The sequence below is a fragment of the Mesocricetus auratus genome, unplaced genomic scaffold (assembly GCF_017639785.1).
Source record: "Mesocricetus auratus isolate SY011 unplaced genomic scaffold, BCM_Maur_2.0 Super-Scaffold_4256, whole genome shotgun sequence".
In the NCBI taxonomy this organism is placed as follows: Eukaryota; Metazoa; Chordata; class Mammalia; order Rodentia; family Cricetidae; genus Mesocricetus; species Mesocricetus auratus.
In genome coordinates, this window is record NW_024429182.1 from 66048932 (window position 1) to 66053879 (window position 4948).

The following is a 4948-nucleotide window of genomic DNA, read 5'->3' on the forward strand; positions in this document are numbered from 1 at the left end:
CCAGAGCTGCACTGTGTTCTTCAAAGGTTGAGCTGAGCAAACCCCTTATCTTCACAAAGTACCTCACGGAGCTCTGGCAGTTTGCTGTTGTCATGGGAAATGGATCACTCTTAGTAGTGATCTATTTCCCATTTGGGTGCTCGTTTTTCCGTAACACTTTTATTTTTAGTGAGATTTGTACTAGTCTCTCAACCCTACAGATGAGATTTACTGAGACAGCCAATCATAGAGTTGTCCTGATTTCTAACAACATTATGTTGCCATAGAAACCTCTGTTTCTCCAGACCTACTCCAAATAGCCCCACAAAAGCCTGCCCCATCTTGGATTCTTTGTGGCACCCTCCTGCCAAGCTATCTCACAGTTCTCCAAGGTGTGTGCCCTCCTTCCTGAAAGCACCCAAAATCCAACATGCATACTAATCAGCATGTCCCTGGAGGTCTTGGATGGGAGGACATTGGGTGACAATGGTTGACTGTGTACCTTCCATACAAAGTGAGATAAGAAGGTCACTGCCTAGTACCCAGGCTTCCTCCCACAGACCTATAGTTCCTATCCAGTTGTGAGAAGAGAATTCCTCAGGGCAAAATTGTAGAATGTTCTACAAAGTACCTGACCAGAACTCCTCAGAACTGTCCAAATCAACACAAAAAGGGAACATACGAGAAACTGCCACTGTCTGGGAAGTCATAGTGGATTATCTTAGATAGGATCATGAAACAAGACAGGGACGTTGGAAAAACTTACAGAACTGGAATAATGCCGAGACTTTAGCTGATAAAAACAAAGGCTTTTTGGATTCCAAGATGGCTCTAGGGGTAGTTAAGATGCTCTGTGAGGCAGTGTCTCCCTCCAGCTCTCCCATCATCCCTTCATTCCTTTCTCAGCCAAGTTCGCCATCCGCTAAGTAACACAATCCCTCCTCCTGGTTCTTGAGAACCCTGGAATAGAGACTTTTGGTTTAACAGCATCACTCTGTACGTAAGAAACTAGCCTGAGCCAGGTGTTCCTTTCTAGACCCTGAAGTGGGCTCCACTAGAACCCCAGGGTTCAGCAAGTATCTTAGGAATGGGTGAGGAGATGTTTGAAATGGTTGACCCACATCCTCTCAGCCAACCCAGCTGCTGATTCACCCAGGGCACATTGACACGTGTCTCATTTACATAAAATCCTCCCTTGTTGTTGATGAAATAAAGAGCAATTCCCCTCCCCTTGAAGAAGCCACACCCCTACCAGTGTAGAACAAGAAGTTGTATCACTGTACAGGACCGGCAGGAAAATAGAGTGACAGTCATATTGTGGAGCTCAGTGAAAGTCTGAGCCTTTCCTGCTCACAGCCGAAGAACTAGCACATGTAATTCCACCTCTTCACAAGGAGTTAAGCAATTATTAAGAGAAGGCCATGCTAGTTTATTTATAGAACTCGGCTGTAACTGTATGGAATCTTTAATGCAATTAACCTTTGTGAATTTTAGACATTTTGTTTTAAAGTAACTTCCATAGGTCATTTAGGGTACCTCTGACTAACTGCAGCCTTAGCTATCAAATTATCGTTGTTGCCTAATTTATCATCAAAGACCTGAGAATGCCATTAAAAGTAATTACTGCCTATATGAGTCAGGAATCTTCCACAACTGAAAACATTGAATGCAATTAATTCAAGAGGTCTGTCACATATGTTGTAGAACCAAGCTTAACGAAATTGCACAATGTATGTTGTGTTTTATGAGGGCATCTTGGAATTCTCAAAAGGGACCTAGGTTCTCCCACTAAGACCACTTGGCATAGTGGGATGGAAACAGAGAGGTCTTGTGTCAGGTTTTCTCCTAGTAAACGTTTCATTCATTTCCCCCTTAATTTGGGGCTGGAACCCCTGAACCATCTCTGCAATGCATTTGAACCACTGAGCGATATAAACACACCTTGCTTCTATTTGATTTTGATTGCTTTCTTGGCCTCATTTCCCTGCAGCATTTGGTATGATTGAATAATTTTCAGTTGGGTTTTCTCGCCCTGCCTGTGCTAATCTGCTAGTGGTTGGTTTTTACAGCAGTGCTACAATCTACTGCCTTGATCTTTTGCTGGAGTTTTAAAGGGGTATTTTATTGCCTGTCATTACCATTCGCAGTAGCTTCTGGGCACTGTCATTTCACCAGTCTAATGGGTAATAGTGCATGCCACTTGCTGGGCCCTCATCTTTGAGAGAGTTTCTGTTTCTTCCCAGGAGCCATACTCTCTTGATTCTTCTAGCCACTCTGCCTTTTGGCTCAAACTTGATTTTTTTTTCATTAGAGATGAGATGTTAAAAGTCTCAAATGACAGATAATGCCATTTAAGACTAGGACAAACTCTTCAATGGCTCATATGATTACATTTGCACAGTCTTTGCCCAAACTACAGCATGACGGTAAAGTCACATTCTGCGCATGGGCGGCTATTTTAGAAATTTCCTGTAAATGGGACTTGGATGATGAAGACCTAAACCTGGATGTACCATCATCCATTGAGCACTGAGTGGTGTTATCCTTCCATAAAGCATGCGTGGAAGTCTTCCCACACACTGTCTTCATCTGGGTCATGGTGGAGGAGTGTGGTCCTTCTGATGCACTTATGAGCAGGCAAATAGGATCATCACATCATGCTCCATCACACCATGCTCTACAGCCTGGACAAAGGACTCAGGCAGTATGCTTGCCTGAGCAGGAACTAGATGGTTTTTGTTGCCTGAGAAACACAGGCAGAGTCCTCACACGCAAGGTTCAGCATTCATTGACCATGTCTATGGGCCAACCATGGAGCTGCTTGCAGCATAGAGATAAGAGGAGGACTTGTTAAGAAGTTAACACCATAACCTGCGGGCTTGAAAGTGAGCATCTCTGTCCTCATTAATTCATTCATTCATTCATTTATTCATTCACAGAACATTAGCTGACTGATTGCTACAGAGCAGACACCAGGCTGGGTGATACAGATACAAAGATGAACATCACTGAGCTATCATTGCTGCCCTCATGGAATTAATATTCTAGTCCTATTTCTATTTAGGAAAAGAGGGCCCAAATCACAGCAATGGTCATGCAGCCAGCTTGCAGTCCTAAAGAGCAGCTGACCAGGCAAGAATCTCCTTAGGTATGTGATGTCCTAATGACCATGGCACTGACCCTGGGGTATTTGCCCTGTCCACCCACCTCTCGCTTGGCTCTTTTCTTCCCTTTCATTGTGAAGTAAACTTTCACTTTTCTTTTTACATGTCACCAAGTGAAGCAAGCAATTAAATTAGTATTGCCACTGTGTTCTAGGAGAGTGCCAGCATGTGGTTTTAGTCTGTGACAAAACGTTGCTTGTTACATGAATGGACAGAGGATAAAACACTTTCCCAGTTGTTTTAAGATAAGCTGGTTACAGAAATCAGCAAAGAGATTTTTCTAGAATGCATATGTATTTTGATTAAAGTATGGCTAGTTTACCTTCTAGATTAATTTGTATTTTAACCAAAGTTAGCATGACATTGATTAGTCCTCCTTAAATGATAAAATGAGGGTTGTAGAAGTAGCTCAATGGTTAAGAGCACTTGCTGCTCCTGCAGAGGACCTGCATTCACTTCCCAACACACACTTATCATCTCAGAGACACTTATAACTCCAGTTCCAGAGGATTTGACACCATCCTCTGGCTTCCACAGGCACTCTCACCTACATGACACACTCACACAAACAAACACACACGCACACCAAGCAGATTTTAAAAATAAATCTTTAAAAGGGAGTATGCATACGATTACAAGGTAAAATAGCTCCCTGGAGTTGGTTAGGCATCGCTTCCTTTTAAGCAAAGGGGACAGTGTTGCCTTCCATGGGGGTAACTGGTAACTTTTAGCTTGGTAGAATCAGAGGCATTTTCAGTTGTTATGATTGTGGATGTGGGTGCTATTGATGTTCAGGAGGTTCAGGCCTGGGGTGCTGTTAAACATCCCATGGTGCACCAACAACCCCCACCACCACCACTAGCAGCAAAGAACAATCTGGCCCCAAATGTCAGGCTGGCAAAGGTTGCCAAGCCTTGCTTTTAGACTAGCCCACCTCGAGACCAGCTGAAACATGCAGCATGCAGGTGAGGTTGCCAAGACCAGATGAATCTGTGAGAGCAAGTCCAGCATTCTCCTCCTGCTCTCTGATTTCCTTCTTTGTCTGTTTACCCATCATTTAGTTCCCCAGTGCTTCACGGCTTTTTGTGGCTTTTATGGATTCAATCCTTAACTATATGAGCTTTTCATTACCCATTCTGAAATCGTGACTGGTTATAATGTAAATGACATAACATGTCTTTATGCAGCTTCGGATTCTTCAAGTTAACCCTCCCAGGCTGCTTATCTGTCTTCCACCACCTACCTACGTTTTATGCACTGTGCTTGGCATTCTGGGCTGTTCCTTTCATGTTAATTTCAATGGTGCCTGGAGGGTCCCTCTCACCATATAATAGGTTGCTTTGTGAACAATTCCAGTAAGAGAACAATTCCTCCCAAACAGTGAGATACTCTGGAATGTCAAAAAGATACCCTCCACGTATCATTCACAATTGTACCATGCCTCTCTGTTTGTAACTGTGGTGAAATTAAAATGGAAGATAAATGATTTGTTCCCTCTTTCTCTCTGAAAGTATCCCCACTGTTCCAGGTAATGCTCTCAACCATTTAAAACAACCAGAACTAGAAAGTTACCTGTTGGCTGTAAATGAATATTTATTTTGTACCTACATTTGCAAGCCATTAGGTATCCCTTGTCCTGAGATCATTATTTTCATCATAATGGACCTCTGATGATTTCAGGTTGTTCCAGTTTGTGATTGAGCATTTGAAATACACAGTTGTTTGCTGCATCTGTTGAGCTGCCATTTCCCTTAGTTCCTCTGCAGTTGTCCCTCCTCCAGCCTAGCTTGCTCTCTCCATGCCGC